A 25411-nucleotide genomic window follows, 5' to 3' on the forward strand; every position below is an offset into this window, starting at 1 on the left:
ATCTAAATTCCCTTAATATTGCTAGAGTCAGATGTGTTAAGTAATCTTGTAAAAGTTTGACTGTGTGAAATTGAATTAAAAGGAATGCATACTTAAGAATATTTTTGAACATATTGCTGGTATTGTACAAATATTCCCATATTCCAACAAACTTTTAAAAAATAAATAGAGCCAAATTGTACACTCATTCCTTGCACACAATTCTCATTAATATTAGGAAATATAAAGAAACAGATTTATTTCACAAAAAAATCAATTTCTTAAACATTATTTTTTGAAAAGTTCCTCCTGGAAAACGGAAGAAATATCTTTCCTTTAGCACTCTGATAGAACTGCTATAGGGATATCTTCGCTTCCATCATTTTTTGGAGAACCCACTGATTTAAAGGAATTTGCCCTTATTTGTGTTTCAGTGTTTGGACATGGCAAATGTGAAATTTCTCAATGTTCTAACTGTGGCCAAGTTTACACTACAGAGTTAGGTTGACCTAAGGCAGCTTACATCGACCTAACACTGTAAGCATCTACACTAAAATGTGGCTCTCACTGACATAACTCATCCACTACACTGACTTAATAACTCCACCTCTGAGAGAGGCATAGTGCTTTAATTGATGTACTTAGTGTAGACCAGGGATTGGCAAACTGGCACTTGGCGTGCCAGGGTAAGCATCCTGGCAGGCCAGGCCAGCTTGTTTACGTGCTGCGTCGGCAGGTTAGGCCGATTGCGGCCTCCACTGGCCGCAGTTCACTGCTCCAGGCCAGTGGGGGCTGCGGGAAGTGGCGTGGGCCAAGGGATATGCTGGCTGCGGCTTCCCACCACCCTCATTGGCCTGGAGCGGCGAACTGTGGCCAGTGGGAGCCGCGATCGACTGAACCTGCCGATGTGGCAGGTAAACAAACTGGCCCGGCCCACCAGGGTGCTTACCCAGGCGAGCCGCGTGCCAGAGGTTGCCGACCCCTGGTGTAGACACTGCATTGCTTACGTGGACTGTTGCTGCCTTTCAGAAACAATCCCAAAATACCCATACTGGCAGTTAAATCAGTACAAGTGCTCCTGGTGAGGACATAAGCCACTGACACAAGGAACGTAGTGTGGACATGTAAAACCGATTCACTTACTGTGGTTCCTGTATGTCAACATACCTTAGACTTGCCTTGTTTGTGGTTAAATCAAACCCTTATCTTTGTAATATGTTTTCTGTAATTGCCTTACACTTCATTGTAAATCATATTTGTTGAATGATGCACATTTGTTCAAAAGTGTTATGTAGAGCTGGTTGAAAAACAGGACACTTTTTGGGGGGGGGGGGAGTCCCTATTTTTGTGGGAAAAGTTTGAAATTTCAAAAATGAATATTTTATTGACCAGCTCTACTGTTAGATTACCTTATTATAAACTGTGAAACAGTTCTTAACAAAGCAACAGCTCTTTTGCTTTTATTAACTGTATTATAAAAATGATTAATCCCTTTCTTTCTATTAATGTTCTTTTAAAGTAACTAGAATGTTTTGCTTAACTTGAATCTTTGCATAGCAGGTGCTGTCTACCTGGGGTATATCTGGAATGTTGGAGAACGGTCAAGTAGTTAATCTATTAGTAGATACCTTGATCATGATTTCCTCTAAGATATGTGAGTTAGTGCGTAAGAAGTATGTTTCACTTTATAAAGCCTATAATGTATTTTCAGTTGCTGATCAATGTGTAGTTTGTGGCTTTAGCTTGCTATTCATAAAAATAAAACATATTGAATAACCAACTAAAGTTTTGATAAACTGTGATAAGATGTTCCCATAGTACCAGGCTTAAACAAAATGGAATCAACTATACTACCACTACAACCACAACACTTAGGAAATTATATTTTAAAGGTGGCTTTCATTTGTGTGTGAGCCTTATCGTAAGTGCATACATCTGCACGTGCATTATTTTATAACTTTCACTAGAGTACTCTGTTGATAGTGTAGAAATAATTTATGTGCATGCTCGTGCACAAAGTTGCACATGCCCAGAGAAAAGCTAGGTTGGAAATGATGTTGAGAATGAGGCCCTTTTATTTACAATGTTTTAAAAGCTTTGTGAAGTCAAACTGATTTATCTTCTGAAAGAGAAATTTGCAATAAAATTCAAATATGGAATGCATATTTATTAAAGACTGCTTCATATGTTTGTTTCATTTTTACTAATTTTATTAAAAAAACATGGTACTATGTTAGAATCAGCACTAAATTTTTGCATGAGCTAGATCAAGCTATATTAATAATTGAATAAATATCATGCACATTATTCTGATAGAGCTTAAAGTATAAAAGCTTATATTCTGTAAGCTTTAAGAGTGGAATCTTAAATACGATACTTTGAACAGCACAACACAATATCTTGCAATGAACCGATTTAACTATGAAAGAATATTGTTGTGGTGTTTCCATCCAGTCTGAAACATTCATTGTGAGACAGAAGTTAGATATAGCCTTCACTTATATGGTAAATAAGACAAAGAAGCCCATATAAAAGTGTTTTTAAAATTTTAATGGTTTAAAAGTATCTGGTTACATATGTCAAGGCTGAAAAAGTTCTAGTTTATTTTATCTGCAGAGCTACGATAACTTGCACTAGTCATTCTCTGGAACATGTTCAACTACCTATGTAATGCAGAAAGAAAACATTAAATAATGCATAAATACTGAGGTGCAGTAAAAACAGGTCATGTGTAGGGTTTGAGAGAATACATGTTTGCAGTTCAGCAGGCAATTAAAAAGTACATCTAGTTCGGGACTGGGAAATGAGTTTTATTAGAGTATCGTTGGAGATACTAGTTGTTCAAAGCCGTGGGTTTGTTTAGGGTGCTTAGGCTTTTTTGGTGATGGCACAACCATGCACCAACTCCCAATAGAACATAACTAGGATTTCATCCCTCTCTCCCTCAAAATAAATACCTGCAGCTCTAGCAAGCACTCTCTCCTGGCATCCGCTTAGGACTGCTGTGAGAACAATCTGGGTCTCTGTGCTGTGGATCTCTTGGGGTGTGTGAAGCTTCTAGAGCATCAACAGATTGCAAAACTGGCCTTTCCCTTGGTCTCTCTGGCACGTTTCCTGGGCATTGGCTCTCAGTCTGTTATTACTTCTTAGAAATGGGTCTCCGTAGTCTACATGTCCTACGCCCCAGGACCAGTGTTGACCCTGAAGTATCTCACTTACTTAAATGGACTAGCACTCCACCCCAAAGGTGTCAAGCTTCTGGTTTACACTTTAACTCTCTTGGGGCACCCAGTAGTTGTGAAGCATATATATACACACACACACTTTGTATGCTGTAAAACCTTTATTCTTGTTTAGACTTAATCATGTAAAGCACAGGAGAATACAGATCAAAAATAATCAACATCTCAAATTGCAAATGTCCTTCTCTTTCTAGCTTATCTGTTCCTTGTGAGTTCTTGAAACAATTAGGGTCCCAAAAGGCAGATATGCAGGATGTCCCCTCCTCCTTCAGTCTGCTGCATGCTAGCTTGCCTCTCTCCATTATGAAACCATTTATCCAGCATCTGTGTCCTTGCTTTCTCCTGCCCCATGCTGCTTGTTCCGTTTCTGTGTGTGTTCATATAGTTTAAACCCTGTCTGGTCTGGCCTCTTTTGTTCTCCTCAGAGTAACTTCCACTGCTCACCTGCCCCTTTCTCTTCAGAGGAATCCGCTAAACAGGTTTCTTGAAAGATGCAGATGTGTTGTTGTTTGTTTTGCATAACCTTGTGTGGTCTAAGTACTGTTGTTAACCTTAAGTGTTTCTCTTTGTATCTGTCTGTGACGTACATGCTAAAGGCACTGACAGCAAAAGATGGATTCACAAACATATAGGCACTCACACTAGAGCATTTCTTTTCATAATACAACTTCACAATATCCGTTAGAATTCATAAGTGATATAGACATAGCCCCAGTTAATCACATATGGGTAAAAATATAACAAACTGGAGGAGAAGAAAAGATATTTACTGTTATCTCTTGCTCTCTATTAAAAATCTATTTACCACGATGGCTATAATATAATACCCAGTTTTATTTTATTTTTCCCCTTTAAGCATCCTTTCCCCTATAACTTTTCCCAACCAACTGTACCTTGGCCATTAAGTCCTTTCACCCTTACTCTTTCCCTTCCAGGCTTTCTGTTCTGGGCTTGTTTAGACTTTTCACCTTAAGAAACTGAACAGAGAACTCTAAAACAGCTACTTCTACTTTGATTGGCTGCTAGCCTCAGAACATCTCATCTCAATAAATGTGGTCCCCATAGTTTCTGATAGACTCTCCAACCTGTCACCATCTTTCATTGCCCTCTTTACTCTAAGATAGCCTTAGGATGATATGTCTACACTGCAACTAGACACCCACAGCTGGCCTGTGCCAGTGGGCTGGGTCTGTGGGGCTCAGGCTTTGGGGCTGTTTCATTGCGGACTTGGGCTGGAGCCTGAGCTCTGCAACCCTCCCACATTGCTGGGTCCTAGAGTCCAGGCTCCAGCCCGAGCCTAGAATCTACACAGCAATGAAACAGCCCCACAGTCCAAGCCCTGTGAGCCCAAGTCAGCTGGCATGGACCAGCCATGGATGTCTAGTTGCTGTGTAAACATCCCCTTTCTTCTACTCAGTAAGAGAAATTCCTTTATTAATCAACTTGCATTTAATATCTGGGAATATAGCTTCATTATTTCTGTTGCAACTTTTACAGTATTTTAAATGTCAGAGGAGTAGCCGTGTTAGTCTGTATCCACAAAAACGAGGAGTCCGGTGGCACCTTAAAGATAAACAGATTTATTTGGGCATAAGCTTTTGTGGGTAAAAAACCCACTTCTTCAGATGCATGGAGCAAAAATTACAGATACAGACATAAATATACTGGCACATGAAGAGAAGAGCGTTACCTTGCAAGTGGAGAACCAGTACTGATAAGACCAATTTCGTCAGGGTGAATGTTGTTCACTCCCAATAATTGATGAGGAGGTATCAAGACCAAGAGAGGGAAAATTGCTTTTGTAGTGAGCCAGCCATTCCCAGTCCCTATTCAAGCCCAAATTAATGGTGTTAAATTTACAAATGAATTGTAGCTCTGCAGTTCTTCGAGTGCTTGCTCATATCGATTCCAATTAGGTGTGTGTGCGCCGCATGCACGTTCGTCAGATGATTTTTATCTTAGCAACACTCGGTGGTTCGGCTGGGTGCCCCCTGGCATGGTGCCGCTATGGCACTGAATATATGCCACTGCCGAGCCATCCGCTCCTCAGTTCCTTCTTACCGCCTGTGTCGGTCGTTGGAACAGTGGAGCACGGCTTAGCTGATCTCCACTTCCCTAGCTATTCACTCGTTCTAACACTTATTGTGTATATAGTTTATTCTCTATAGTTCTAGTTAATACTTTTAATAATTTTTTCGTAAACTTAGTTAGTGTATATAGTTAAGAGGGTTAGGGATTAGCCCTTTCCCTCACCTGGTGCCCAGGCCCATGCCTGGCTCACCGGGTTTCAAACCATGCTCGGCATGCCGCAGGCTGATGCCCACGGGAAACCCTCACGACTCCTGCCTCAAGTGCTTGGGGGAATCCCACCTCGCGGACAAGTGCCGGATCTGCAAATCCCCCGGACAAAAAAGGAGCCGTACTTTCGCCTCAAACAGCTCCTAATGGAGGCTGCCCTCACTCCTCCACCTTTGGCACCGGGGGCCGGACAGTCCTCACTGGGGAGAAGTGCCTCATCAGCACCAGAGTGCGCTGGCACCACGAAGACGTCTCGGCACCAGCCGTCACCGGCCCAGAAACCTGCCTGGCCCTGCTCCCTCTCCCCATGAGCCAAGAAGCTCAAAGCTCCTGCGGCTCCACTATCTACGCCGCAGTCTGAGCAACAACCTAAGTCTAGCCGCCAGGCACCAATAACTGCCGTGGCACCGACAATCTCAACACCGTTGATTCCGGCCTTGCAAAGGCCGTCGAGTCTGGTGCTTCACAGCTCCCTGGTGCATGCCTCGGTACAACTTATCGTCCCCACTATGTCAGAAACATATTCTACGGCGAGGGAACTGATTGCATTAACGGATCCCACTCTGCCTCAACCCCCGGCACCGCCGGTGCGGGTTATTCCATCAACAGGCAAGCCTGCCATGGTTAGACCATCCTCGATTGGCACCGCCAAGAGGCACTACTCAAGATCGAGGTCCCGCCAGTGTTCTCGATCTCGCCACCGATTCCAACACTGCTCGCAGTCTCGGTACTGATCTCCTTCTCAGTACCGGTCGTACTCGTGGCACCGCTCGAGATCCAGCTTGCCGGCCCGATACTCCAGACACAGGTCCAGCTCCCGGCACCGTTTGCGCCGCAGCCGCTCTCGTCATACAGCTTCAAGATCCCGGTCGAGCTCCTGGCACCGCGCCGGTCGCAGGTCCCAGTCCCACTCCCGGTACCGGTACGGAACCCTGTACTGCTCTCTGATGCAGCACAGAGAACGGTTCTCTGGTCTTAGGGCTCCTCCTCAAGCGGGCTCCACTTCACCATGGCCATTGCGCCATGCGTCTGAGTCATCGCACGCCGATAGTGCCTCCTACGGGGATTTGGAGGTACACAGCAGAGTCCTGCATGAGGCTCAAGGTCCAGACCAAGGTCCTCAACAGTGGTCCTTTTGGATGCCTTGGGCATATCACCAGGGCCAAGGCATACCATCACGCTCTGCCCTGTCAGAACATTTCGCACCGGAGGCCACTGTTAGCTGCCCCCCTCCAGTGGGTACAGATGACTCTCCTTTGGCACCAGACCCTCAGGTCCACCCAGACCCTGACCTGCCTCCTGACCACGAGTCCATATATGAGCCACTCGTCCCGGGTCTGTTGTCTTCCTCTTCCCCAGACGAGGCGGTAGCCGGAACATCCTCATCGGGCCCGCCCCCTATTGACCTCCGAGCTCACCAGGACCTTCTGTGGCAAGTTGCCTTAAATGTCAATCTCCAGGTAGAGGAGTTCCCGGAGGTTGAGGACCCGGTGATAGACATACTGTGCCAACTTGTGTGGCTTTACCACTTATCCGCTCCATACAAGCCAAAGCGGATACCATATGGCAATCCCTGGCGTCTATCCCTCCCACGGCCAGAGGGGTGGAATGAAAGTACATAGTACCCTCCAAGGGGTACGAATACTTGTATACCCACCCTCCTCCATGCTCTCTGGTGGTCCAATCTGTGAATGAGCAGGAGCGCCATGGCCAGCAAGCCCTCGCCCCAAAATCAAGGGAGGCTAGACGTATGGACCTGTTGGGACGTAAAGTCTACTCTGCGGGGGCCTCCAACTCAGGGTGGTGAACCAACAGGCCCTGCTTAGCAGATATAATTATAATACCTGGCAGGTGGTGGGCAAGTTCACTGAACTGGTCCCACAGGACTCCCGCTAGGAATTCCAGGCCCTTCTGGAGGAGGGAAAGAAAGTTGCATGGACCTCCCTCCAGGCCTTGCTTGACACTGCCGATTCAGCAGCCAGAACCATGGCCTTTGGGATCACGATGAGACGGATATCGTGGCTACAAGTGTCAGGCTTACCTCCTGAACTGCAGCACACCATCCAGGACCTGCCATTTGAAGGCCAGGGCCTCTTCTCTCAGAAAACGGACCCTAGGCTGCAGAGTCTCAAGGACAATCGGGTGATTATGCGTTCCCTTGGGATGCATACCCCACAGACCCAACGAAGGTCCTTCCGTAGCCAGCCTCAGCGCTCTTACCCCCCCCCCCCAGGCCACGACAAGACTTTGGCAGAAGACGCAGTCGCGGTAACCACAGGCGGCAGTTGGGACCCCAAGGGGGCCACAATAACGGTCCCGCCAAACCAACAATGGGCCCCAAACCGAACTTTTGAAGGTGAGCCCGAGAGCAGAGCACCAGTCCTTCCCCAGGATCCCCTTCAGTTTTCCAACCGCCTTTCCTCCTTCCTCCCTGCATGGACCCAATTAACCTCGGATCGTTGGGTCCTATGCACAGTAGAATTTGGTTACCACCTCCAATTTATTTTGCCCCCTCCCTCTCACCCTCCTTCCCCGTCCCTCTTCAGGGACCCCTCTCACCTGTAATTCCTCTGGCAAAAGGTTTGCACGCTCCTCTCGATCGGGGCTATAGAAGGGGTACTGGAGGAATTAAGGGGCAAGGGATTTTACTCCCGATATTTCCTAATCCCCAAGGCAAAAGGAGGTCTCCAACCCGTCCTGGACCTGCGAGGACTCAACATGTTCTTGAAGAAGTTGAAGTTCCGCATAGTATCCCTGGGGACCATCATCCCATCCCTGGATCCCGGAGACTGGTACGCTGCTCTCGACATGAAGGACACATATTTCCATATCACCATTTATTCCCCACACAGACGGTACCTATGGTTTATGGTGCACTGCCAACATTTTCAATTTGCGGTCCCTCTGTTTGGCCTCTCTACAGCCCCTCACATGTTTATGAAGTGTTTGGCTGTAGTGGCTGCCTTCCTCCGTCGTCGGCGAATACATGTCTTTCCTTACCTAGACGACTGGCTTATTCGAGGGACCTCCGAGGCCCAAGTCACCAGACATGTGGGCATCATCGCGGACCTATTTGGGTGATTGGGCCTGACGATCAATCTAGAAAAATCTACTCTAGTGCCCACTCAAAGAGTAGAGTTCATTGGGGCCATTCTAGACTCCAAACTCGCAAGAGCCTGCCTGCCACTACCCCAGTTTCAGGCATTAATTTCAATTATAAAAAGCCTCCAAAGCTTTCCGACGACCTTGGCTTGCTCCTGTCTCAGCCTCCTCGGTCACATGGCCACATGCACCTTTGTAACCAAGCACGCCAAACTACACCTGCGTCCCCTTCAAATCTGGCTCACCTCAGTTTACCGCCCAGGCAGAAATACCATAGACATGGTGGTCGCCATTCCTCAGAGCATCTTAGGCTCCCTCGACTGGTGGCTAACATCCTCCCTGGTGTGTGCAGGACTGCCATTCCATCTGAGGCAGCCCTCAGTGTCCCTAACGACGGACGCGTCATCTCTCGGCTGAGGGGCTCACCTAGGCCATCTTCGCAGGCAAGGCCTCTGGTCATCTCAAGAGCTAGCGTTGCACATAAACGTCCGAGAACTGAGAGCAGTCTGCCCAGCGTGCCAGACGTTCCAGCAACATCTGCAGGGTCGTTGTGTTGTCCGTAAGCACCGAAACACAACAGCCATGCACTACATAAACAGGCAGGGAGGAACTTGATCCTTCCCCCTTTGTCAGGAGGCAATCCAACTGTGGGAATTTTGCATAGCCCACTCAATAGACCTTGTAGCATCTTTTCTCCCAGGGGTTCGGAACACTCTGGCAGACCATCTCAGCAGATCTTTTCTGTATCACGAGTGGTCGCTTCGCCCGGACATTATACATTCTGTCTTCTGGAAGTGGGGCTTTCCCCCACTTCTAGCGAGAACAGGAAATGCCAGAGGTTCTGCTCCTTCCAAGGTCTTGCCCTAGGCTCAATATTGAACGCCTTCCTAATCTCATGGGAGAGCAAGCTACTTTACGCCTTTCCACCCTTCCCACTGGTGCACAGGGTTCTCCTAAAGCTCCGCAGGGACAGGGCTCGCCTGATCCAGATCCTCCCTGCGTGGCCCCAACAACACTGGTACACCACCTTGCTGGACCTCTCGATTAGCCAACCCAATCTCCCTGCCTCTTCATCAAGATCTTATAACTCAGGACCATGGCAGGCTTCACCACCCAAACCTGCAATCCCTCCATCTCACAGCATGGCTCCTGCATGGTTAACCCAATCGGAGTTACGCTGCTCTGCCCCAGTGCAAGAAGTACTCCTGGGTAGCAGAAAACCTTCCACTCGGCCTACATACTTGGCCAAGTGGAAGCGATTTTCCTGCTGGTGTCAGGCACTGAATGCTACACCCATGGAGGTTTCCATCCCCACTATATTGGACTACCTCTGGTATCTTAAACAGCAAGGCCTCACTATCTCATCATTGCGAGTGCACTTGGCGGCTATTTCTACCTTCCACCCAGGAGAAGGTAGTCCCTCTGTCTTCTCCCACCCTATGGTTTCGAGGTTCCTCAAGGTTTTGGAGCATCTATACCCCCTAGTACGCTGCCCCGCCCCTTCCTGGGACCTCAACCTGGTCCTGACGAGGCTTACGTCTCCTCCATTCGAGCCATTGGCAACCTGCTCGCTCCTATATCTGTCATGGAAAACAGCCTTCCTTGTAGCCATCATGTTGGCTAGAAGAGTCTCTGAGCTTTGGGCTTTGATGGCGGACCCACCGTATACGGTGTTCCATAAAGACAAGGTGCAGTTGCGTCCACATCCAGCGTTCCTCCCCGAAGTGGTATCGGCCTTCCATCTCAGTCAGGACATATTCCTCCCGGTCTTCTTTCCCAAACAGCATGCATCTTGTCGAGAGCAGCAGTTGCATTCCCTCGACCGTAGGGCGCTCGCCTTTTATGTTGACTGGACGAAGCCCTTCCACAAAACGCCCCAACTTTTCATTGCAGTGCAGACCAGATGAAAGGCCTACCCATCTCTTCTCAGAGGATTTCGTCCTTGGTAACGGCGTGCATACGTACTTGCTACGATCTAGCTCATGTTTCTCCAGGGCATATTACCACACATTCTACCAGGGCTCAGGCCTCGTCGGCCGCCTTCTTAGCTCAAATACCTATCCAGGAGATATGTCGAGCAGCTACTTGGTCTTCAGTACACACCTTCACTTCCCATTATGCCCTGGTGCAACAATCCAGAGATGATGCAGCCTTCGGCTCAGTGGTTTTGCATTCTGCAGTATCTCACTCTGACCCCACTGCCTAGGTAAGGCTTGGGATTCACCTAATTGGAATCGATATGAGCAAGCACTTGAAGAAGAAAAGACGGTTACTCACCTTTGTAACTCTTGTTCTTCGAGATGTGTTGCTCATATCCATTCCAAAACCCGCCCTCCTTCCCCACTGTTGGAGTAGCCGGCAAGAAGGAACTGAGGAGCGGATGGGTCGGCAGGGGCATATATTCGGTGCCATAGCAGCGCCACGCCAGGGGGCGCCCAGCCGACCCACCGAGTGTTGCTGGGGTAAAAATCTTCCGATGAACGTGCACGCAGCGCGCGCACACCTAATTGGAATGGATATGAACAACACATCTCGAAGAACAACAGTTACAAAGGTGAGTAACCGTCTTTTTCTCTTTGAAGTCTGTTTTTGAATTTTTTTTTGTTGAAAAATGGCTACTTTTAAATCTGTTATTGAATGTCCAGAGAGATTGAAGTCCTACTGGTTTTTGTATGTTACCATTCCTGATGTCTGATTTGTGTCCATTTATTCTTTTACGTAGAGACTGTCTGGTTTGGCCAATGTATATGGCAGAGGGGCATTGCTGGCACATGATGGCATATATAACATTAGTAGACGTGCAGGTGAATGAGCCCCTGATGGTGTGGCTGTGTGGCTGGATCCTCTGATGGTGTGGCTAGAGTAGATTTGGGGACAGAGTAGGCAACAGGGTTTGTTACAGGGACTGGTTTCTGGGTTAGTGTTTGTGTGGTGTGTAGTTGCTGGTGAGTATTTGCTTCAGGTTGGGGGGCTATCTGTAAGTGAGAACTGACCTGCCTCCCAAGGTCCGTGAGAGTGAGAGATCGTTTTCCAGGATAGGTTGTAGATAGTTAGTGTGCTGGAGAGGTTTAAGCTGGGGGTTGTACGTGATGGCCAGTGGTGTTCTGTTGTTTTCCTGGTTGGGCATGTCCTGTAGCAGGTGACTTCTGGGTACCCGTGTCCCTCTTTCAATCTGTTTCCTCACTTCCCCAGGTGGTTATTATAGTTTTAAGAATACGTGATAAAGATCTTGTAGGTGTTTCTCTGTCTGGGGGATTGACGTAAATGCAGTTGTATTTTAGGGCTTGGCTGTAGACAATGGATCATATGATGTGTCCTGGATGGAAGCTGGAGGTGTGTAGGTAAGTATAGCAGTCAGTAGGTTTCTGGTATAGGGTGGTGTTTATGTGACCATCACTTATTTGCACTGTAGTGTCCAGGAAAGTGGATCTCTTGTGTGGACTGGTCCAAGCTGAGGTTGATGATGGGGTGAAAATTGTTAAAATCAAGGCGGAATTCTTCAAGGGCCTCCTTCCCGTGGGTCCATATAATGATGTCATCCATGTAGCGCAAGTAGAGGAGGGGCACTGAGGGATGAGAGCTGAGGAAGTGGTGGTCTAAATCAGCCATAAAAATGTTGGCATACTGTGGGGCAATGTGGGTACTCACAGCAGTGCCCCTGATTTGAAGGTATAAGTTGTCTCCAAATCTGAAATAGTTGTGGGTAAGGACAAAGTCACAAAGCTCAGACACCAGGTGTGTCATGACCTCATTAGGGATACTGTTCCTGACAGCTTGTAGTCCACCCTCATATGGAATGTTGGTGTAAAGAGCTTCTACATCCATGGTGACCAGGATGGTGTTTTCAGGAAGATCACCAATGCATTGTAGTTTCCTCAGAAAGTTGGTGGTGTCTTGAAGATAGCTAGGAGTGCTGGTAGCATAAGGTCTGAGGAGAGAGTCCAAATAGCCGGATAATCCTGCTGTGAGAGTGCCAATGCCAGAGATGATGGGGCCTTCAGGATTTCCAGGTTTATGAATCTTGGATAGCAGATAGAATACCCCTGGTTGAGGCTCTAGGGGTGTGTCTGTGTAGATTTGTTCCTGTGCTGTAGCAGGGAGTTTCTTGAGCATATGGTGTAGTTTCTTTTGGTACTCCTCAGTGGGATCAGAGGATAGTGTTCTGCAGAATGTGGTATTGACATCTCATCAATTATTGGGAGTGGACCACATCCACCCTGACTGATTTGGCCTTGTCAACACTGGTTCTCCACTTGTAAGGTAACTCCCTTCTCTTCATGTGCCAGTATATTTATGCCTGTATCTGTAATTTTCACTCCATGTATCTGAAAAAGTGGGTTGTTTTTTTTTACCCATGAAAGTTTATGTCCAAATAAATCTATTAGCCTTTAGGATGCCACTGGACTCCTCATTGTTTTTGTAATATTTAAGTGCTGACAATAGGTGGGAATGGAGTCAGATATTGATGTGGCTTTGTTTTTGGCTTCTGGATACAGAGTGGTGAAGGCTGCATCCAGTGAGAGAGAGGGATTTGCATAATCACAAGAGATTATTGCTCAATAACCATGAAAGGTTATGCAGATTAGACTCGTATCAACCATTGTGCAGGGAATGGCATAACTGCAAAATGATTGTACATTTACAGTCAGTACCTGTACATCTTTCCTTCACTCTGGCTGAGACAATTCCATTTCAGCATAATGAAATTAAGTATCAAACAGATCTTATTTGAAAAATGTATGTGTTTTTGATGCAGTGCTTGTGAAGGAGAGGTGTTTCCTTACACAAAGGGAGAGCAGAATATTGGAGTAAAGATTTCTCAAGTAAATCCGAGAAGAGAACTTGCTCTATGATTAGAATTGAGTTAAGAGGCTCTGGAAGAAGAATACCTCTTAACATCAATTTCAAAATATACTCAGGCCTGTATTATGGCCATGGCAATTGCAGAATTTAAATTGGATTCTTAGTTTTAGTAGTAGTTGTTCCAGAGATGGGCGGATTAGGGAGATGTGCGTGTGCTCCTTCATAAAATGTAATATTGTGGAAGAGGAATTTTACATTCATTGAAGCTTGATATTAAAAGTACTTGTCAACTCAGCAGACAGAGTATTATTATATAGTAGCCTACAGTAAATGAAAGCAAGGATATGCTTCTTAAAAGATGACAACTGTTCCAAGGTCCAATCTCTATTAGTGTTTTACATGTCCATTTGTTAGATGCCTCAATAGATATAAAGTTATTGAACAAGTTTACCACTTGAAAGAAAATTATTACTTTGTAAGTTGACAGACCATAATACTGAATGGTGTTTTTGAAAATGAGTACACAAGTGCTGTGAAATCCAGGAGTTTCAGAACATAATTTTTAAGAAAATAGAGACACAAGTCAGGATGTAGTTTGTAACCTTTAGCAATTTTTCAATTGAAAATTATTTGTCTTAAATGTCATTTTGTTGTTTTTTATGTGTTTTTTAAGCAGAGGGCTCTAGCAAACTGCCAAGAAGAATACAGAATTGAAGCCTTTATCACCAAATTATATTATATTATATATATATATATATACCTACCTCATATTACTGAGCTGAAGTTTATTGAATGACATTTTTTGCCTCTCTGTGATAGGTCATCTTGTGTTCTATTTGGAATTGGCTGGTGACAAGAGTGCACTTGGATATTTGACTCAGAAAGGATTGGAATGTTAATGTTCTGGCACCACTCACTGTGGAAAAGGTTAAAAAGAGAAATAACTAGTACTTCCCTGACAGACTCCTTTGCCCTGATCCTTGTGGGATGGGGGAGCTATTCTGAAATTCAGCTGCCCTAGAGCAGAGAGGACTTTCCTTGGCAGCTGATTCTGCAACATGCATAGAGAATAGTGTTCTTTACATTTTGCTTCTGTGGCCCTGTACTGGGAACCCCATATACTTTCTGGTGGGTCTGTATATGAGTTATTTCCATCAGGCCTACCAGCAGGACTTGCTGAGACCTGATTGATGATTGTGGATTGTACCATGGGATCTCCTTCATGGGTTTTTCTTTTTTTATATAATGGATGATTAAGGAGACATAACAACAGGCATCCCCTGAACTTCTCAGGATATGCTGCTGCTATCTTGTGTCTTGGGCCTTTGTAAAGAATGGTGGTAAGTTGAGAGACTCATGCATGGCTTTCTCTGTAAATATCTTTCACCATGGCCTTTGCTCCACCACTCACTAACAGGACCTAGCTCTAGAGTGGTAGAGAGGAGACTTTGAAATCCAAGCACTTTTCAGGAAGATAGCAATTGAGATTCTTCCTGGTCCCTCCACTCACTACGGTTAGAGACCTCTGTACTGGAACAATAACTGAAGCCTGTGGCCCCCTCCTGCCACTAAATCCATGCTAGACAGCAGAACCCAAACACCCAACTTTCCCATAAAAAATAATAAACATTCAAACATGGCAGGCACGCCATCCTGATAGCAGAAGATTATTGATCTTGGTGTGGGTAGCATATTATGTGTGAGTGAGTTATTTTCAAGTGTTTATGTATGAAAGCAAAGTGGGTATCTGCTAACAGTGACCGTATTCTTGTTTTTATGCAATTTAATACAATGTTTGTGACCAGGAAAATTTTATCCCTCCATAACTAGATCAGGGAAGTGACCAGACTTTATATGTAAAATTGCTGAACAAATGAAGTCATTAGCTCTTTGTTATATTGGCTTTCTTCAGAGGAAAATAAGAACCACCACACTGGATCAGATCAATGATGCAGCTAAACTAGTGCCCTGTCTCCAGCACTGGCCACTACTAGATTCATAGATTGTAAAGGACAATTCTGATGATCTATTTTGATCTTCTGTGCGTACAACTTCTCCAAAATAATTCAAGTTTGAAACAGAGAAGTTCTTTTAGGAAAAACATACAATCTTGATTTAAAAATTGCTAGTGATGGAGCATCCACTATGACCCTAGGGAAATTGTCCCCATAGCTAATTATGCGCACTTATAGAAATTTACACCTTATTTCCAGTCGGAATTTGTTAGCTTCATCTTCTAGCCATTGGCTGTTCTTTATACCTATGTTGCTAGATTAAAGAGTTCATTATCAAATATTTGCTCTCCATGTAGGTAGTTCTAGTCTGCAATCAAGTTGCTCCTTAGCTGCCTTTGTGTTAAGCTAAACAGATACAAAATCATTGAGTCTGTCATTATGAGGCATGTTTTCCAATCCTTTAATCATTCTCATAGCTTTTCTCTGAACCCTCTCCAGTTTATCAACATCCTTCTTTATCTGCAGATGCCTGGACTAGAAATGATATTCCAGTAAGGATTGCTCCAGTGTCAAATACAAAGGCAATAATACCTCCTTGCTCCTACTTGAGATTCCTCTGTTTTATGCATCTAAGGATCACAATAGCCCTTTTGGCCACAGTGTCACACTGAGAGTTTATGTTCAGCTAATTATCCACCATGACCCCCAAATCACTTTCAGAGCCACTGCTTCCCAGGATAGAGTCTCCCATCATGTAAGTGTGGTCTATTTTCTTTGTTCTTAGATGTGTGCATTGATATTTAGCCATATCAAAACACGTTTGTTTGCTAGCACCCAACTTATCAAGCAATACAGATTGCTCTGTATCAGTGACCTATCCTCTTCATTATTTACTATTCTCCAAATCTTTTTGTTCTTTTAAAACTTTATTGGTGATTATTTTGTTTTCTTCCAAGTAATTGATAAATATTTTAAATAGAATAGGGCCAAAAATCAATCCCATTGGACTCCACTAGAAACATACATGCTCCATGATGATTCCTCATTTACAATTACATGTTGAGACCTTGTATTTAGGTAGTTTTTAATACATTTAATGTGAAACATGTTGATTTTCATTTGTTATATTTTTTTAATCAAAATATAATACGGTACCAAGTCAAATGCCTTACAGAAGTTTAAATATATTACCTCAACACTACTGCCTTTATCAACCAAACTTGTTATCTCATCAAGAAAGTTTGACAGGATCTATTTAAACCCATGTTGATTGGCATTAATTGTATTACCCTCCTTTAATTCTTTATTAATTGAGTCCCGTATCACCTTCTCCATCATTTTGCATGAGATCGATGTCAGACTGACAGGTTTGTAGTTACCCAAGTTATCTTGATTGCCCTCTTTAAATATTGGCAAAACATTAGCCTTTTTCTAATCTTCTGGAACTTCCTCAGTGTTCCAAGAGTTAGTGGAAAGCAACATTAATTGTCCAATGAGCTCTGGGGTCAGTTGTTTTTAAACTCTTGGATGCAGGTTATCTGGACCTGCTGATTTAAAAATCTCTAAATGTGGTAGCTGCTGAGATGGGGGGCGGAACAATATACAGTGGGGGTGCTGAGAGCCGTTGAACTGTAAACCCTGTATATGACGGAAACCCCTTCAAGCCAGGGGCTGCGGTTGCATACCGACCACTTAAGCTGAGATAGTAGTGGAATGGGAAGAGTTTTATCATCATATGATATGACTACATCACTGTTTTCACCCATATATAGGACAACAAAACACTTATTGAACACATCTGACATTCCTGCATTATTACTGATAATTCTACCATTTCCATCTAGTAATAGACCAATACTATTTTCAGGATTCTTTTTGTTCCTAATATACTTAAAAAACCTTTCTTAATATCCTCAACTCTGCTGGCCATAGATTTTTTTTTCCATGTGTCCTTTGTTTCCCTTACCAATTTTCTGCAATTCCTAGCTTCTGATTTATATTCATTACTATTTTTACTTTCCTTCATTTGTTACATATATTTCATTTTTCATAGCTGCCTTCACTTCCTCTCTAAGCCGGGTTGTTTTTTTTTAAACAGTGCAGACTTCTTTCTTTCTTGTTGTTTTTTGAGCATCTAATAAACCGTTCACAGATATTTGCATTTTTTTCTTCCACCTCCCTAGCTGATTTGGCTCATAATTGTTCTCAGCTTTGTGAAATTGGCCCTTTCTAAAGCACCCAGATTCTTTGAAAGAAGGTGTCAATCCCCAAAATAGGCAAATATACAGTAGTATGCCTGTGGGGATAGTTTTCAGTCTGGTATTTGGTACAATATGAGTTGCAAGAAGGTCCGGGACATAAATTGTCTGAGGCATCACACATTAAATATTGATTTGTTGGAGTATACTCACCTTGTGTGCATGTCTTGGGATAGCAGTTGCTCTGGGGCACAGGCTGTCCTGTTGTACCTCTGAACACACATCCAGATTAAACCAAGTTTTTGTCTGGTCTGTTGTTGCACACATGTTGGACCAAATTACCCCATGTGCTGTTGGTGAGACTGTTGGTGAGACTGTTGGTACAGTGACCAAGGTATGGGCCTTCCTGTGCCCTGGCTGCCAGGGGCTAGTCTGGCTCCTTGCACAAGTTAGAGCAGACTCTTCCTCTGGCCTGCTCCAAACATAGCTTGAGCACTGCTGCTGTGCTCAGACCTCCTGTGAGTGGTGGAGGTTTATTTGAAACAATGCAAACTCTAAAGTACACCCTTATCTTAGCTGCTCAGTAGTACCTGAGATACAGTAGATCAAATAGTTCTGATGATGCCTGTATGATCAAGGTTTTTTGGATTAAGAAAAAGAGAAAAGAGAGGTTTACTGACCACTTTGATATAATCATTATGATGATAAAAGAAATCCATTGTATGCGAAAAGAATAGTAATTGTGCTTTCCCTCTATTTTATCATTGTATTCTTATTACTAATGTGCTTAAAAGCCTTCTGGACCATTTCCAAGAATTTTATTCAACTTTTTTTTTTTCCTTCCCCCTTCAGTTCCAGGGACACTCGATCCTGCTGCAGTAAATGCTTCCTATCAGATCCAAAAGAAATAAAACACCTCTACCAAAACACTAATTAGCTTTCTTTATTATTGTGGTTAATCAAGATGATTGCGTTTTCTTGACATTAATTAATAATTTATGTAAAAATATGATAAAATGTCAGATTTGCCTCCCAAGATAAATGAACTTCTAAGTATGTATGTCTTATCTCAGTAGCTTTCAGAAGCTCAGTCTAAGAAATAACGTATGTAATACATCATCTGACAGATCATAGAATCATAGACTCATAGAATCATAGACTATTAGGGTTGGAAGGGACCTCAGGAGGTCATCTAGTCCAACCCCCTGCTCCAAGCAGGACCAATCCCCAGATTTTTACCCCAGTTCCCCTTAATGGCCCCCTCAGGGATTGAACTCACAACCCTGGGTTTAGTAGGCCAATGCTCAAACCCCTGAGCTATCCCCCCATGACACTGTTGCTTTGGGAAAAACAAGTTTTTTGCACCTAGTCAAGATAAAAAATGCATGAGTTAATACTCAGCAAATACTCAGGTTATTGCATGTTAAAGTTTAGTATTTGCTTTCAGGCAGTTTTTGTTACCAAGTTTTTTGTTTCCCATTTTCTATTTTTGGGTAATGTTAGATTCAAACCATGTACAGTACCTCAGGATGATGTCCAAAATTTGGCAGTCATTCAGCTGTGAGAAAGGCTTCAGATACTATTTGCATAGAATATGAATGAGGGCATGCAGGATTAGGCCATAATTGTGAAAGGCTAGTGCACTACGGACAAAATAAAACAAAAGACAATAAAAATAATTCAAAAGTATAAGCTAAAATCAGATGTGTTAGTTGTTGCTATGCACTCGAAAGGAAGGAACTTAAGTTTACATTACAGGTCCCAAGACCTACTGCTTCTGCTTGAGGAAGTGAACTGTAAGCACTTACTATCAGGTATGCCACTCATTACCATGAGTAGTCTTATTAACTTCCATGAGACTACTCAGAATGAGCATTACACTTAGCAAAGTGATTCTGTGAAATAACAAACATACTTTTAATCGGGTAAACCAAAACAAACAAGCAAAAACTGGGTATCAATATTCATTCTCCCAAATTAGTGTCAAAGGATTTTTTTTCAATATTTAGTCTCCTCAGATTGTATATATTGCTTTTACGTTAAAGACATCGTGTGGTTCATTTGTTCAGCAAGATGACAAAGTTTATAGTGACAAGTTTCAGAGTAGTAGCCGTGTTAGTCTGTATCAGCAAAAAGAACGGCAGTACTTGTGGCACCTTAGAGACTAACAAATTTATTTGAGCATAAGCTTTTGTGGGCTAAAACCTACTTCATCAGATGCATGCAGTAGAAAATACAGTAGGAAGATATATATACACAGAACATGAGAAAATGCCATATCATACCAACTGTAACAAGAGTAATCAATTAAGATGGACTGTTATCAGCAGGAGAAAAAAAAACTTTTGTAGTGATAATCAGGATGGCTCATTTCCAACAGTTGACAGATGGAGTGAGTAACACTAGGGGAAAAATTAGCCTGGGGAAATAGTTTTTACTTTGCGTAATGACCCATCCACTCCCAGTCTTTATTCAAGCCTAATTTAATGGTGTCCAGTGTGCAAATTAATTCTAATTCAGCAGTTTCTTGGAGTTTGTTTTTGAAGTTTTTTTGTTGGAGAATTAGACTTTGAGGTCTGTAATTGAGTTATCAGGGAGGTTGAAATATTTTCCGACTAGTTTTTAAATGTTATATTTCTTGACATCTGATTTGTGTCCATTTATTCTTTTGCCTAGAGACTGTCCGGTTTAGCCAATGTTCATGGCAAAGGGGCATTGCTGGCACATGATGGCATATATCACATTGGTAGATGTGCAGGTGAACAAGCTTCTGATAGTGTAGCTTTCATTCATGGATCTCAAAGCTCTCTGTGTTTAAAAAAAAAAAAAAAGGTCTGAGGCAAGTAATATTAATATACTCATTTATTATGTGGATGAAGTGAAGCACAGAAAGGGTCAGTGACTTTCCCAAACTTACATAGCAGGACAGTAAAAGAGCTCAGAATAACACTCTGTGTTACTGACCTCTAGTCCCCCTGCTATAAAGTAGAGGCACATGGTAGACCTGAAAGCTGCAAAATTCAGATCTAGATTTTGACTCCCCCTTTTACTCCACCCCACCCCCACTGAAATTTTGTGGCAAGAGGGATCAGATGCTGGGTTTGGATGCAAGTCCATCTCTAGTGGAGAATTAATATTTCAAACCTTTTAGTTTCATCACAGTGTTCTGTGACAAGGTAAATACCATCATTGTATTAAAGTTTCCTTTTAGCCATGTAAATGTTACTATGGAAGACATCCATGAATTTCTCCAGTGAAATGTCCGTGCACTCTTTTATGGAACAATAGTGACATCTAGTGACCATCTAGTTTTGTAACTATAACAGTGCTAGATTTTGGAGTGGTAGCGTGTTAGTCTGTATCAGCAAAATAACGAGGAGTACTTGTGGCACCTGAGGGTATGGCTACACTTGGAGATGTGCAGCGCTGGGAGTTACAGCTGGGTTCGTACAGCTGTGTAGGGAAAGCGCTGCAGTGTGGCCACACTGACAGCTACCAGCGCTGTAGTGTGGCCACATTTGCAGCATTTGCAGCGCTGTTGGGAGTGGTGCATTGTGGGCAGCTATCCCAGCGTTCAAGTGGCTGCAACGTGCTTTTCAAAAGAGGGGGGTGGGGTGGAGTGTGACAGGGAGCGTGGGGGAGACAGAGAGAGTGGATTTTTGGAGCTGACACTGTTCTCAGCTCCCTGCCTTGCAAGTTCTAAGGACTTGGAAGATACACAGTGCCTACCTTCAATCATTTTAAAAGTTTTGACCTTTCCCCCACCTGTCTCTTATTCACTAAATGCAAATTATGAACTCCTAAATAGCCTTTAGACCACATAAGCAGTTGCTCAACATGGACTATCCCCTCCCCTCTCTCCTCAAGCAAACAGCTGTGAACATTCCAAAGCAATTCCCCTGCCTCCGCTTGCTTGCTCGCTGGAGCAAAGAGCAGCTGTGTTTGTTTTTTAGCTAAGTAGCTATGGGGAGATCGGAGTTCAGCCATTCTTCTGGTTTGTTGTGGACAGGAATTCTGGGATACCTCCTAATACCCTGGAGGCCAATAACAGCGCTTTTGGTGGCCACACTTGATGAGCAGCGCTGCATCACCAGCGCTGGAATCGCTACACCCCAAGCAGACCAGGAGTACAGCCAGCGCTGCAACCAGGGAATTACAGTGCTGGCTGTGCTTTGCAAGTGTGGACACAGAGTGAGTTGCAGTGCTGTAACCCCATCACCAGCGCTGCAACTCTCCAGTGTAGCCAAGCCCTTAGAGACTAACAAATGTATTATACAGTGCTGTATTCTACACATAAACAGAGCTAGTTTTCAGCTAGTGCAAATTGGTGTAGTTGCATTAACTTCAGTAGAGCTGTGCTGACTTAAACCAGTTGAGAATCTGACCCAGTATCTTCATATTGAGTATGCATACAGTTTGAAACCGGCATCGGGTATCAGCCATGCTCTTTCCTGTTATTTAATGTAATAAACTTCTTTTTACAAATGCAATTTCACTTCTCCTGAGTTTTCCCTTGATTTAGAACCCTGATATGACATCCAGACTCAGAGAGAAAACTCATTAAACGTTCAACGGCAAGATAACTTTCCCTTTTCTTTGTCTGTCTATGTATTTCTAATCTGCTTAGCACTGTGGGATGTAAGTGCCAAATACGCCTTTAAAAAACAGTAAATTTCATGTGTAAGGGACTGCATTCTCCATCTCTCCTTTATTCAGATGCTATTATGCAGAATTTAATTTTATATATGTATCAGGAATTTTGCTAGGTTCTTAAATCCTCACTATTGAGAGAAGGTTTGTGAGGGGGAATAAAAACCCAGTTAAGTTTAAAACAAACAAAATTGTTGGTGGCTGAGCGGTTAAAGTGCTTGACTAGAAGCCTGAAGATCATGTGTTTAAATCTCTCTTGATATTACACTGAACGGCCAGCTCCAGTTCACCCAGTTGCAAAATGAATACCTGATCCATTGGGTTAGGGCAGTCAAAGGCAAGTGTAAGGATATGTGGGACTAGAACCTAGGCCTGCAGAGTCTGGGATAGCAGATGTTTCCACATCACAGTGTTCCTTGGATGAGGTTCTGCATGGTATCCCTCTGGTGAAGCTTAGGCGCCACAGGAAATACCACACAAAGGTTCCACAGTGAAAGCACCCCATGGTCCTGTGATTGGCCCATGATCACTATTTAACCCTGGAGAGTGTTCCAAGAAGTTGTCTGGGCAACCGTACAGATTTCTGGCATTGGCTAGCCAGAAGGAATTGCTCCTAAGCTTCCCAGGAAAAATGCAGACATGCTACATCTGGGACTATGAATACCCCTTAGACCTGCATCCTGTGATGAAGGTCATTTACAGAGGTATCTATGCAATGTCTGAGCTGGAACTGGCAGCTCTTTGTTCATACATCCAGGAAAATCTGGCCTAGGGCTTCACCTGGCACTCCACCTTCCTGCCAGGGGCTCTGGTCCTTTTTGTTAAGAAAAAGGATGGAATGCTACCCCTCTGCGTACACTGTCGGGTCCTATGCCACGTGATAGTTTGACACCAGTATCCCCTGTCCCTAATCTCAGAATTATTAGATCATGTATGGTCTTCCTGAATTTTCACCAAACTGGATCTCTGGAGGTCTTACAATCTACTGTACCTTAGAGCAGGAGACAAATGGAAGACGGCCTTTTGAATCTGCTATGGGCACTTCTAATATTTAGTAATGGCATTTAGTCTGACCAGTGCTCCCATAACCTTTCAACACTTCATTCTAGGCTAGTATGTAGTCACCTATCTTGGTGTCATACTTGTTGATCAGGGTTCTTTGAAAACACATTGTTACCATGTTCGTTCCATCCTGAAAAGACTACAGAAGAACAGATTATATGTGAAACTGGAAAAATGTACCTTTGACCAGTCCTCCTCAGAATGTTTTGGTTATATCTTTTACCCAGAGGGCATTAAGATGGACCCGCAAAAGCTGGAGGCCATCTGCAGCTGGGAAGTTCCCAGGTCCCCCTGGGAGTTAGAGCTTTCTGGACTTTGCAAATTTTTAATCGATAGTTCATTCCAGGCTTCTCAGGGCAAACACCCACCATGACAAACCTCCTCTGGAAAGCCACCAAATTTGTTTAGATGCGTGAAGCTCGCCATGCCTTTGAATAGCCCAACCCACTTTTATAACTGCTCCTGATCTAGTACATATGGATCTGTCCCAGGCATTCATAGTGGAGGCTGATGCATCCAATGTTGTCATTGAGGCCATGCTCATTCAGAGGTGCAGGCTACAGCAAGTGCTGTACTGCTGCTCAAACTCCTCCCAAAGACTCACCTCTGCTGAATGGAATTACGAAATATTAGACAATGAACTACTTGTGATTAACTCAGCCTTTGAAGAGTGGTGCCATCACCTCAAGGGAATCTGACACCTGATGCAAGTCTTTTCTGACCATAATAACCTTGATTAGCCTCATAAGACTTGAACCTTGAACCAAAGACCACTCAGATAGGCATTCTTCTTCTCTTAGTTTGATTTCATCATTACCTATCACACAGGAGCCAGGAGTGGGAAAGACGATGCCTTATCCCAAAAGGGTGATTGCTACAAAGAGGATGAGGAGACACTCTATTTCCTAAAAATTTGCAATTTCCTTAGTGTTGCAATACACCAAGACCTTATTGGTCTAATCTGATCTGCTTTGTGGGATGATCTGTAAACCCAGGAGGTGATGGAACAGCCTGAACAAATGAGAGCCAGAATCAAAATGCAATGATTCACATGGAATACAATCACATAACTCAGTGTGAGTATTTACATTCCACCAGGGCATCCCAGGCTAGAAGTGCGTCATATGTGCCATGACATTACATTATTGGGCTATTTTTGCTGCCTTAAGACTTCCTGCGTGGCTTTCCATTTCTTCTGGTGACCCCATATACAAATTGAAGTCTGGGATTATGTTGATTCTTGTGACCTGGGTGCACACACCAAGATACCCCATTGGCATTCTCCTCATTTCTAACCTGAGCATCGATCACCGCGGATTTCCACGAACTCCCTGACTCTGATGGCCACATGGTGGTCTTGACCACTGTGGACTAAGTGAGCAAAATGATGCCTTTAATCTCCTTTGGTGCCCTGCCCTTTGCTGAAGCAATGGCTCAACTGCTGGTGGTTCATGTTAATCCATCTTCATGGTCTTCTGGACTGTATTATCTTGGACCAAGGTCAGCAGTTTGTCTCATGCTTTTGGCGTGAAATGCTCCAGTTACTGAACATCTGTGCTTTTACCTACTCTACGTACCACCTTCAGACAGATGGGCGGACAGAGAAGGTGGATCAAGTACTAGAGCAATACCTAACGTACTTTGTCAACTACAATTCTGATAACTGTTTTTCCCCCGCTTTATGCTGAGTTTTCGTACAACAATGCTGACCATGCCTCCACGGGGTAGAGTCCCATTTTTACAAATTATGGGTTCCACCCTCACTTCCACCCAACTTTGCTGACAGCCTGCCCAAACCCAGCAGCCACTGACTGGATCCAATGAATTAATCCTGTCCAGGAGGAGCTTAAAGACCATCGTGAAGACGCGAAAAGGGACTACAAGTGGTATGTGGACTGTTGATGCCAGGAAGGCCCAGTTCCCACAGTGGGCCAGATAATCTGGCTTGCAGCAAAACATCTTTGTATGAACAGGCTGATCTGCAAGCTACACCACCAGTTACTTGGATCATTCTGGATTTATCAGCAAATCAACCCTGTAACCTTCAAACTGCAGATCCCTCAATCCCTTAAGATGTATCATGTTTTCAGTGTATCCCTCCTGAAGCCTTAAATGGAGGACC

At 43.9% G+C, this 25411-nt stretch overlaps 1 protein-coding gene across 1 annotated transcript in view; it reads left to right on the forward strand.

Moving 5' to 3' along the window:
- Window positions 1-25411, forward strand: part of FAM149A (family with sequence similarity 149 member A) — a 65252-nt gene that overhangs the window by 18289 nt on the left and 21552 nt on the right. The gene's annotated exons all lie outside the window — the stretch shown is intronic.

Source organism: Gopherus flavomarginatus, chromosome 3, assembly GCF_025201925.1.
Source record: "Gopherus flavomarginatus isolate rGopFla2 chromosome 3, rGopFla2.mat.asm, whole genome shotgun sequence".
NCBI lineage: Eukaryota > Metazoa > Chordata > Testudines > Testudinidae > Gopherus > Gopherus flavomarginatus.